Source organism: Sceloporus occidentalis, unplaced genomic scaffold (genome assembly GCF_023333645.1).
Source record: "Sceloporus occidentalis isolate IW3139 unplaced genomic scaffold, rSceOcc1.0.p SCAF_1, whole genome shotgun sequence".
NCBI classification, from domain to species: Eukaryota; Metazoa; Chordata; class Lepidosauria; order Squamata; family Phrynosomatidae; genus Sceloporus; species Sceloporus occidentalis.
Window position 1 is genome coordinate 215,666,846 of NW_028316981.1, and position 12,746 is coordinate 215,679,591.

Consider the following 12,746-nt stretch of genomic DNA (forward strand, 5'->3'; position numbering starts at 1 on the left):
TACGTCCCCAGGATGTACTAAGGTTAGGAAGGGGCTTCACTTTCTGATGCCCCTTCCTAACCTCGCAGCACCACTTCTGGGGCGCAAAAAGAAGCGCCGTTTTGGCGCTTCTTTTTTGCTGCGCCCAGGAACCACGCGGTTTGGCCGCTGCAGTTCCTGGAGACAGCAACCGGCGGCAGCAGCAGACCACCACTTTTAGGCGGTCTGTAATGCGCCATAGTTAAATAAAATTGTCAGATTTTACTCAGATGGAATCATATCAGTCTCTGGAACATCTAGCCTTTCCTGAGGCAGCATTACACTTTATCACAAGTTATCAATTTGTGCTTACATTGCCATATCCACCCTCCTTTCTTTTCACTTATCTGTAAAAAAATGCAGGGTACACATTGACTTAATGCAGCCTAATTTAGACATCTCACCTAAATCTGTTTGAGAAAGTTTAACTGTTTCAGTTTTTATATTTAAACTTGCAAACCATATTTTACACGCATCCGGCAAACTAGAATGAGGAAACAATGTTTGAAAAATGATTGTTTGGCATGATATTTTATCTATAAAAATTGTGATTGCTAGACATCTTAAAACTGCAACAATATCAAAAATCAGAGCGAATTACTCTTAGGACCAATATGGAGTTCTAAACCATGGTGCTTGTGTTAGGAGTTTATCACATGTGGGGAAAATCGGGGGTTTAAACAGTCATTTTCCTGCAAAAGTCAAGCGATCGCGGTGAAGATTTTCTCACACATTGCGATTAGAGAGGATTTATCCCAGGAATAACCAGGGAATAACCAGGAACAAATCATTTGAAAACTTAAATCATGGTTCACACCAATCCATAGTTTGGCATGATGTCTGAAGTGTTAGAGCTCTGGAAGTTTGAACCTAGGCCTAGAGCTACTCATTTCATTTACACTGCTCCCCCTCATATGTGCATGATTTGATCATAGAAATGCACTGTACATTTTGGAGATAACCAAAGCAATTTGCATTCTGGCTCTCAGGTGGCCTCCCATCCTGGCAAGTTACAGGAATTTGTACAGGTGGATGTCATCCCCCAGGCAAAGAAAGGGAATATGAATGTATAATACAACCCTTGATGATTTGGAGACAGTGTGGAGCTGCCTGGGTTTGGCAGGCCAGATATAAATACCAGGACTGTGGCTTTCTGTCCTCAAAGCATTTCCCCTACAAATGGAGAATGCAAAATGTATTAGAAAAGATGCATAGTAAAACCAGTAGGTTTTTGACTGTATATTTGGGAAACTGCTGGAACAGGGGACTGCCTCCTCATAACACCCCCCCCCCCAAAAAAAAAGCCAAGTATCATTTGTTATTATGCACCTTCAAGTCTTTCCCAACTTATGACAACCCTAAGGTTAACCTATCATGGCTTTTTTGGGGGGCAAGATATGGTCAGAGGAGGTTTGCCCCGAACATGTGAGCAAGGTCTTTTATGTTGTAGGTATTAAATAATACTAGATGAAGACTTGTTTAAGAGCAGTGCACTGGGTTTACTGGTTTGGAGGAAAAAGCTCCTCCGGGCACTAACTCTCTGTAAGACCATATAGACTGAAGGTTTTTAAAATGGACAACTAACCAGAGTAAGTAAGAATGAGGTGGAGGGAAGAAATCAAGACAAGGACAAACTGATGCAGAAAAAATATTTCTTTATTTAAAAGACAGAAAAAGGTAGCTGCAGAGACCAACAGAACAGTCTATATTCAGTGCAAGCTGTTTCTGAAAGTAAAAGAAGGGGGAAATTTCTTGAGAATTAATATCCCTACTTGTAACCAATCTGAGGGGTCTAGAGGGTTGTACCTAATTTTAAAGGACTACAGACTAAAATACATGCACAGATTTTTTTCCCCCACTCTTCAGCATGAAGTATGGATGACTGAAGATCAGAGCAGCAGAAGGCATGGAAGCAGGTCTTAGAGAGAAATGGGCTAAAAAGACCGGTGTTTAATTCTGCCCTTGTGACATAGTGGGGATGTGGCGTCTGAACGCCACATGCCCCGATGCCACCCCAACGCTGTTGTCACGCCACACACCCGACCTCACAACAGGAGACATCAGTGCTCCTTTGGTGCAGCGTTTAGACAAGGTGTGCCAAAGGAGTGCCGAAAGCCACTGCTGTGGCTGCAAGGGCACCCTTTTGCCAGCACTAAAAAGAGCAGCATTTTAGGTATATGGTTGCTGCGGCCCCAATCCAGCGCTGAAAGGGGCGGTGCAGAGCTGTTCCTTTGTGGAGGTCTGTAGAACCCCAAAGTCTCTCTCTATGTGTATTTAACTTCTTCCAAACTTGGGGGCTGTCCCTAAAATGAAAGAAACACAACTCGGTAGGGCAAAACATGTTGTTATATGGAGGGTTAAAAAAACAAAACACATGCTTAAAACAATGAGTGAAAAGCTTTTGTTATTAACTGTCTTCAAGTCAATTCTGACTCATGGTGATTTTGTGGATGAGATATCTACAAGACCACTTATCCTCCACTGCTCTGCCTAGGTCTTATAGATTCATGCCAGTGATCTTTCTCTCATTCAGTTTAGCCATGTGGCCTGCAGTCTTCCTCTCTTTCAATGACCCTCAACCTATTCTAAGCAATCATGCCTTCTCATGATGAAGCCAAAGTACAACATTCTCAATTTGATCATCTTGGCTTCCAGGGAGATATCAGGCTTGATCTGTTCAAGAATCCATTTGTTTGTCTTTTTTGGCTGTCCATAGTATTCTCAGCACTCTTCTCCAGCACCGTAGATCAAATACGTTGATTTTCTTTCTGTCCACTTTCTTCACTGTCCAGGTCTCAAACCCATGCATGGCCATGGGGAATGCAGTGGACCTGGTGATTCTAACTTTAGTGCTCAGTTGTATATCTTTACTCTTTAGGATCTTTTCTCGTTGTGTCATTGCTGCCCTTCCAATTCCTAGTCTTATTTCTTGACTGCAATCTCCGTTCAGATCAACGTTTGATCCCAGGTATGGGAAAACTTTTACTATTTCGATTTCCTTGTTGCCGTACCTCTGCAAAAGGGCAGACGTGAATGTGCCCTCTGACCACTGATAATGACTCTTAGATGGTCTGGGAAATAGAGAATGGAGCTATATATGTGAGACAAAACCAATTATCTATCTATCTATCTATCTATCTATCTATCATTTGCCCCCTTTCAAATCCGGATAGGGTTGCCCAACATCTCTGAAAGCTGCACAGTGGGGAGTGCATCTGTCTGAGCTAGTTTGGCTGGTTTTTGTTCAGTGGAAGTAGACAGGATGGTTAAGCACTGATTGCTGTCATCAGTGAAACAATTTCCTTGTCAGTGGGAGGCAGATAGAGAAATGAGGCTTGACTTCTCCAAGGGATCCAGGCTTTCTAGCCCTACCCTTGCAGACTCTGGCAAGAAGTAGTTTTCTGCCTTATGCACCAAAGTCTAAAATTCATATTTATTGAGCATAACCCATAACAGACTTGCTATCCTTTCCCTAAACTCTTACTTTTTCAGTTAATACACTATTCAATATTCTGTACTCTAGACCAACTCATTACTCTTGGCTGGTCTAGGTGAAAAAATTCCACCAGAACTAGCAGGGGAGGTAGTACTGCAGAGTAAAGGAAAGAAACAAGTTGTCTGAAGGTCAAATCAGACTTTAAGGGGAATGATATATTCTTTATGAATTATCTGTTTGTCTTCCCACACCAGGATTTTTTCAAATACATGTACAGGTACCAGCAATTAGACTTGCAGTACAAGGACTGCTTACTTTCTAAAGCATGCAAAATGCAAGATATGTAGGTGAAGAAAATCACCTATTGTGAGAAACAGGAGACATTCACCACTTAGTGAAACATATTTTCTTTTTAAAAAGTGATAAACATATTGTCAAATTTGTCCCTGAGACTCTAACAATGGGCTTGTAAGAAACCTTTCCCCTCCCAGTTGGTCAGAACTTAACATCCAGTTCCTTATAATGTGGTAGCACAGTGGCTATATTCTCAGTTGTAGCAAATTCTAAATTACTGCCTGCTGTCCGGAGCTACTGCTTAATAGCGATGTATTCAGGGCTTTTACTCCAAGTGTCAAGTCTCAAGTTCTTGCAAGATACTTTCACGTCTCAAGTCAAGTCTTACATCTGGGAGCCAACTTTCAGTGGAAAAAAGGAGGTGGTGTGTATGTGTGTGAGGAGTTTCAATAACTAGAAAATCAAGAAGATATGCCAAAATTAGGTTAAAAAAATTAAATTATACCCAGAACCTTGATATTTGATGCATGGTCTGTTCTTTCAACCACATGTCAAATTAATGGGTTCCAGTTATAATTTAAAAGAGTTGAAAGAGTGGATTAATATTATACCTGTATTGTATGAGGCGAGTTGGTGTTGTGCAAATGCTTGGAGGGACGGGTTTATTTCCTGAGAGCTGTGGCTGCTAAGGGATGCAACTTGATGGTACAGAAAGCTGTGTTTGTATCTTGATGGCCAACCTTGCCACTGGGAGCAAAATCTATGGCATCATTTACTTTGACTGGGCAAGACTCGCCCCCAAGAGTGTGGTGCATTTTTTCAGAGGAGAACAGCAACTGCTTTAGACAGCAGCCCTGTGCTCTTGGGGTGAGTCTTGCCTATTGCTCCTAAGAAAAGCTTTTCAAGGATCTTTCTGCCTCAAGCCTCTGAAAAATTCACCCCATGATTTGCAGCTGAGCCTTGCCTGCTTCTCGGTATAAATGATGCTGTGGACTTTCCTAACATATTCTTGGGTTGGGATGCCGGGAGGGCATTTTATAATCACAACAAAAGGTTTTTTTGCATTTTGTAAATGCCAAAATGCATTAGCAAGCTTTTAAAAAAAACCCTAGCTACCACTTTTCAACCAATTCCACTTTCTGACAGGACCCCCAGTCCCAAACATGTCAGATAAGCAGAGACTATATGACAAACGTCAATCACTTCCATCACATGATTAGTAATCAAAAAGCAAGGAGATGGAAGCATTGTTCAAAGGAGGAAAACCATTTTCTGTTCTGTAATGTTTCTGGATGAATGTAAACCAAGACCAGCAGGTTAGTCACTAAAAATATACAAGCTGCGAGTCGAGTGAAGTCATTTATTGTGAAGTTGAGTCCAAGTTGAATCATTGAAGCAACCTGAATCTGACTTGAGTCTGAGGCCTGAAACAGATGGGCCAAAAGCGCCGTGTCGGTGCTGAAATTAGGGTTCCAGAGCATGCAGCAACCACACACTCTGGAACCCTAATATGTATGGATGGCACCATCTTTACATGGTGCTGTCCATACATGGCATGCATGCACAACGCAAGCACGGTGCCGTGTTCACACCTCCGGGCACTGCGCTTGCGTTGTGGATGTGTCACAGTGCATCAATGGCGCACTGATGATGTCCTCTCTGTGCGCCCAAGTGGGTTCTTTTCGAAGTGGAGGGAGCCCGAACGGTTTGGTTGCTGTGGGCTCCCTCCGGAAGGAAAATGGGCAGCTCCAAACCACCCCTTTGGGGTGATCTGTTGAGCCCCTGAGTCAGTTGACTCGAGCCTACCTCATTGCAACTTAGGGCCCAAACAGACAGGCCAAAATAAAGCTGCTTCGGGTCACTTTGGATGTATGCTATTTAAATGCTGCATGAGTCCTAAGAGACTGGAAGCTGCGTCAAAGCCATGCTGCAGTCCTAAGGACTAGAGCGTAGCTTTGATGCAGTTTCTGGCCTCTTCAGATGCGTGTGTCATTTAAACTGCATACCTCCAAAGTGACCTGAAGCAGCTTTATTTTGGCCTGTCTGTCTGGGCCCTTAGTTTTCAATGCTAAGGTGAATTTGGAATTAGTGATAGATTGCAGAACTGTTTGTTTTTCAGTTTGTGCAAAGAAGAACCCCAGTGAAGTGGAAGTTACAGGTCCCTCAGTGAAATACATAGGACTGAATCTCCTAACTGAAAGTCTCTGTCATCCCTTCTCATTGTCAAGGACAGAGATTACAACCTAGGAGGAAAACAGACTGCCCCTTTGAGCCGGCTTTAGGTTGGCATGAGAGCATGCTGTTTACACGCTGCACACTCTGACACCACCCCAAAGCTGGCGTCATGCCACCTGCCTGACCACGTCTGCTCCATCTTTGTGGTGCTCCAGCTGCATAGCATTTACATGCTGCATGCTGCATGAGCTCCACAAAGCTGCAGTGCCTCCAGAAAAGCTGTCTTTTTGCCGGCTCAAAAAGGAGCGGCATTTTGCTGCCTCTTTTTGGGTCAGTAAAAAGCCAGATCAGGGTCACATCATGTGTTTGCTGCGGCCCCGATCCAGCTTTCTCAGGAGCAGTTTGAAGTCTCCCTTCAGGGCAGTCTGTTTTGACCCATAGTAATTGTAGGAATTTGTTTCTTCTGTTGCTTATGTTACGCATCTGAACTATAGTCCTTCCCACTCAGTAATTGTGTGATACAGTAATTGTGTTTTAAACAATAACACAAGGACAGGTGGGAGGGGCTGTAGTTCAGATGTTCAGTCATTTTCAACAGTAATAATAATCACTACCACCACCACAAAAACATACAAACTGATAATGTGCAGAAGGAAGGATTTATTTTAAATAAAATACTTGCGCTTTCATTTTGTGCAACAATAATGACAAACAACACATTGATATCTTTTTGAAACAGTGAACAACTTCTTAAAGATTCTTCAAAGTGATTTTGAGGTCACAAGTTGATAACAGTTTTTGATATAAAATTTAAAAAGAGTGCTTAAGACAATTGCCTTTTGATCCAGTCATTGCCAACTGTCAGATTCTTCTGTTGTGTACACAGGTTAGCACATCAGCATATAGCTCAAGTAATTTAATTGGAATCATTTCACAACACTAATGAACAGTGCAGAAGAGAAATGGACCAAGAAAGTTTTGATCAGCAGAGAAACACCTTTTCACCCACTGCATATCACCCTTGCGAGTTGTTGTAGCAAAGCTACTGATTTTCCTAAACAAAACATGTTCTTATATCTCTTTGGTATCAGTTATAAGAAATTAAGCTTTCGTAGTCTGTCTGTATAAGATACTGAAAATTTCACCTATCTCCAAAAAAAGGCATGACAGGTGTTAGCTGAAGTGTCATTTAAAAGGAACAAAACTAGGCTTTCAGATACCATATAAGAACCTTGTTCCGTAAAGTGTGTGCAGCCATCAAAAAAATGATTGCACCATTAACAAAGGACTGAATGAAGATCATGCAGTGAATGTTAAATTAATTTGAAACTGATGCTGAAGATCCATATTGCTCTTAAATGCTGCTACAACACCCTCATAGATAAATAACTATGGATTCTTGAAAGCAAAAAACCACTGGGGATTTTCCATTTATTAGCAGCATTCAGAGCGTGCCCTGATTTAGTTGCAGGGCACAATTAATTGAAGGTTCTGAAATGGTTCAGCATTTCTGGCAATAGAACAAAGGCTTTCAAAAACTGCAACTACATTCTGAGTCATATTCTAAATATATCGAGCCAGTGATTGGAATCTGACATTTTCTTAGTTGTCTCAAGAAAGTTGTTTTAATTCCTAACTTTCTACTTTAGAAAGCAAGTAAGAGTATAAACTGGATTCTGACTTGCCTTTAATCATCAATGTTATTTTACCATTATCAAATTGTAATGGTCACCATTTATCTCTCCACCAAAAGGTAACAAATTACAATAAAAACACATCAATATGATCCAAGAGGATTAAAAAGTGCTACATTACTAGGAATGTAAAGAATAGAAACACATTTTTCTTGTCCTTACTGAGAAATTCATTGAGACTTCCTGTCCAAGAAATGGTCAGCCCTCGCGAGTTTCTCTTTTGAATTTTGGGACTTTTTGTAAAATAAATAATGAAAAATCATTTGCACAAGAAATTATCTCCCCCCCCCACCATTATATTGTTGGAAAAGGTGCCCAAATATGAACAATCATTTAAAAACCTTTTGTAATTTTGCCTAGCACAGATAAAACTTTTCAGATTCTTTGAGCTTGCATGTAGGAATAAAATAGAACAAGCTTTACATCCCAATACACTACAGAAATAGCAAAACAAACTTGAAAATTAAAATGTGGCACCTGGGCTCACTTTAGCTTTATTCTGTCTAGTTGTATGCTTGATAAATTGGAAGCAAAATGGTTTAAATGAGGCAATCTGCACTGCAGATATTTAAAAGGTCAATATTCCCTTGGGGAACTAGGGGATTGCAAATAGAATGCCTAGGTCCCCATAAAACTACATTTCCCAGATGGGGTGGTGGTGATAAACTGCATTGCACTGATCCTTACAGTCCTGCATTCTTCAATAATTGACTATCACTCTTTCGCCATTAAAGCTATCTGTAACAGAGAATTTTTAAACATCATTTTAGACCAAATCTCCTGGGACATTTATTAAGATACACATGAATAGAATTCTGCATTAGTAGAGCTCTAAGGCCAGCTTCACACCATCAGCAAAATCCTATAAGGCCTTTCCTGGATTGCATCACTTTCCACTACAGCCAGAGAATCATATATAATCTGAACCAATGAAAAAGCTCCACCATCAAAATTTTGCACACAAAACTTTCATTGATGAGGCTGAGCTTTTTCCTCCTCCCAGATATGCCACTTCCCTACATACAGGGTGTTATTTTAAGACAATACTGTCGGCCCTTGGTATCCACTGGGGTTTGGTTCTAGGACCCACCATGGATAACAAAATCTGTGGATGGTCATTAAATACAATGGCATAGTAAAATGATGTTCCTTATGTAAAATGGCAAAATCAAGGTTTGAATTTTGGAATTTACATATTTTTTGAATATTTTCAAGCCATGGGTGCTTGAATCCGTGGATACAGAGGGACGACTGGACTTTCAAACATTTGATTTGAAACTTGGAACCTGAAATGGAGCAGTTCAGGAAAAGCTTTATTGTTTGATTCTGCTAATGACACAAACCATCACTTAAAACATGATAAAAGGTATTGGGTGACTTTAGAGACTAATTCATTACCCCATATTGACACTGATGGGACTCATGAGCTTGCATTGCAACAGTGTAAACTACAAAGACCCACAGGCTGCATTCACACTGCAGAAATAATCTAGGTTGACACGACTTTAACTGCCATGACTCAATGCTATGGAATTATAGGAACTGTAGTCCAGCACTCTCTGACAGAGGATAAAAGACTCACAAACCCACAATTCCCAGAATTCCATAGCATTGAGCCGTGAGTTAAAATGGTGTCAACCTGGTTTATTTCTGCAGTATAGATGCAGCCATTGTTTCTTCTCACTCTTTGTTCCCTTAGGCTTCTGTGAATTCTGCTCTGGAATGTATATAAAAAAAGTGCTTTTTCAATCTATATGAGCTACGCAGGAGATAAATGCCCTTGTTTTACTTTTATATCATCAGGTTGTTGGGAAAATTCTTCCCATGAATTTGTTCATTACTCTGGTGATATGAATGCTGTTTGCAAATGTCTGATTCCTACACCATAAAGTTGAAGTATGGGAAAACTACCTCTCATGAGGCTCTGTTGTAGCATGTCAGTCCTTCCCAAACCTACAGAAGTCACTAATGAAGTGTGGATTCATGTAATGGACTAGCATTCTCGATCATGTGGGTGAATCGTCTTGGAAATGTACAACCCTGATACCAGAGAATGGTTTTGTAGTAGAAGCAATCATACCAAGGAGCTAAAATATGAAGTAGGGCTCAGCTTTGATTGCTAGTTACATCTTAAGTGGAAAGGGCCATGGTTAATAATGGGAGTCCATGTAAAAATTTAGCAGGTATTTGGGCAGAGTTGAACCAGTGGAAGAAATTACACACAGGTTGAGTCTCCCTTATCTAGAATTCCAAAATATTCCAAAATCCAGAATTATTCACATGGATGGCTGAGATGATGATACCTTGCTTTCTAATGGTTCAATGTACACAAACTTTGTTTCATGAACAAAAATTATTTTAAATGACCTTTTGGTTATGTGTATAAAGTGTATATGAAACATAAATGAATTTCACATTTAGGCTTGGATCCCATCTTTAACATTTTTAGTGTTACTAGTATAAACTGTCATTTGGACAGAATATGAAGACATTCATATTCTGTCTGAAGATATTCTGCACACAGTCTCTACTAACCAAATATCAAGCCATAAAATAAAATTGTAATGAACCATTCACGAACCATACTACCAGCAATCATAATTTTTATGTATGTGCAAATCACATTTTCCATTTCCACAGTCCTATAGTGCAAATTCCCCAAGAGTTAGAAGGAACATCTGGAAATTGAAATGTAATAAAGACCAGCCAAGTTTAACTCAGTTCATCACAGTTGTTCCCTGTAACCTGAGAATGTGCTTTCCAAACTTTTAACCTTCAGTTTAAAAAGTCCTTCCACGTCATACTTCTGCCAAGGAACATCCCTGGCCCCAACAAAGATGGCAGTGCACCTTCAGCATCTGTTCACAATTGAAATAAGGCACTGATCAGGCTACAGAGCCACTTTGTTCCCTTTGGGAGTGAAGATATGCCACAGAACACATCTAACAGTACCTTGTAGGCATTCCCTGCAGGGAACATCTGCAAGATGTCTTTCAAGGAAGCTTGTCCAGCATTACTGATCTTCCCACTAAACAACCTTCAACAAGTTTCCAATGAACATCAGTGTACCCTAGGATGCTGTTTGAAAGCTAGAAGAAAAATTAGCATAGAAAATTGAATTCATGCTAGAGCATGAAAATGTAGGAAAGAAGCTTGCTCTGCAGTCACTGCCCAACCTCAATCTGTGGTTGCATCTATTCCGCAGAATGAATACAGTTTGACACTGCCATGGCTCAGTGCTATGGAATTCAATGCTATCGATTTGTAGTTTTGTGAGATATTTAGTCTTCTCTGTCAGAAAGCTCTGGTGCTGCAATAAACTGCAAATCCCAGGATTCTACAGGATGGAGCCATGGCAGATAAAACTGTATCAAACTGTATTAATTCTGCAGCATGGCAGTAGCCTGTGACAGGAATCTTCCCAATACAAAGTTGAATAACTTTGTTAACCTTCAACATTTCCTTTGATCACTACATGATACACATAGTATAAAGTTATCTTGGCAATGCAAATACAAGTACATTTCCTTTGGCCAGCGGCTCTTGTTACACAGGGATGTACGGGAGTAACTTTCCACTTGAGTTCTATGATCAGAAAGGCAAAAATCTGAAGTCATTGCTTTTCTTGTTGTTTTTTCCTCATGGAATGAAGTCTGAAGGGATAATAAAGCCCAAAGGGAGACTACAGATGAAGCATAATCCTCATTCTGCTTTTTGTTGAAAAACAAGTCTTCTCCACAAGCTGGATCTGCAGGAAATGCCATTTCAGGACTATAGATGTGGAAGTAGGCATGTGTGTGGCAGTTCCCTGAAGCATTTCTTTAACATTGTAGACCAGGAACCTCCCAGACCATCTTGGATTTTGCTTTTGCAAAACTTAGTGGCCTCTTAGGGATACAGGATGTGCTTGGGGCTGACTGTAGCACGGTAGCAGAAGACATCTTTTGCATGTGGAAGACCCCAACTTCAATCCTTGGTATTGCTAGGTGGGGCTGGAAAAGGTTCTTCTGAAACCCTGGAGAATTGCTGCCAGCATCAACAAAACTGGCCCAGATGGACCATTGGTACAGAAAAGTATAAAGCAGATTCCTATGTTCCTTTGTGCAAAAACCCTGTGGGAGAATTTTGCTAATCTTAATAGAACTTTTAAAAGTTTCTACAAAATTTCTTTGGTATTTTACTTAAATAGAATCTTCAGACTTAAGCAAAATGCTGTGACAATAATGCTCAGAAAGCACCAAGAAGATGTAATGCCTCAGGAATGGGAATATTCATCCCTAGCCCTGGTTCAGTAGTCTGTGTGGTAATCCAAACATTTGCATTCTGTTTTACATTTTCCTTTACCTCAAATCAGTCAGCTAAAATGTGGGTAGGTACAGAATGGTGTCACGTTGGGGAGTCCCTCCCCACAGGCAATGTACACAGGAACTGGCAACAGATTATGAGATGAACAGAATACACCTCTGTCTAACCTAGCAGGGAGAAAAAGGAACACTGGTATCTTACCAAAAATGCATTCACACAACTCTTTTGAAACAGAGGCAGTGGTATCATACCTAAAGTGAGTTCACAAATGTTTTCTGCACCCCACCCCAACAGCAAACTTCAACACAATTCAGTTCAGCCAAGGAAAAACAATGTTGGTCCTTCCATTTAAAAAAGGAAGCCTATCATATAGCCCTAAAAAACATATCTCGGATCAAATCCACAGTCACATAGTTGGCTTAAAGTGCACTGGCATACTGTAGCCAAAAAGCATAACCCATTCTGACCACCTCTGGGCTGCAGCGTGGGCGGATAGGATTCAAGTCTGTAGTCTCAAACAGCCTCTTAGAATGCCAACTGTCTGTTTTACAGGCTGCGTAGTTCTGGTGTTAGCTTTTAGCTAGTTCCCTGAGAGTAAAGAACATGTTAGTTTTTCTTTGTATTAGATCTAAATTTTCCATAGAGTCGGCTCTTCAGAGAGCAAGGAGATTTAGTGGAATGTTGCCTGAGAACATGTTGAGAGATAGAGAATTATTGGTGGACAGGTTGTAACTTAACTCCCACGAAAATCCCTTTGATGTTGTTAAACTCCAGTGCTCTCCTTAGAATAATTACTCCAGAAAGAAGCACGTCCAAACAAAAAC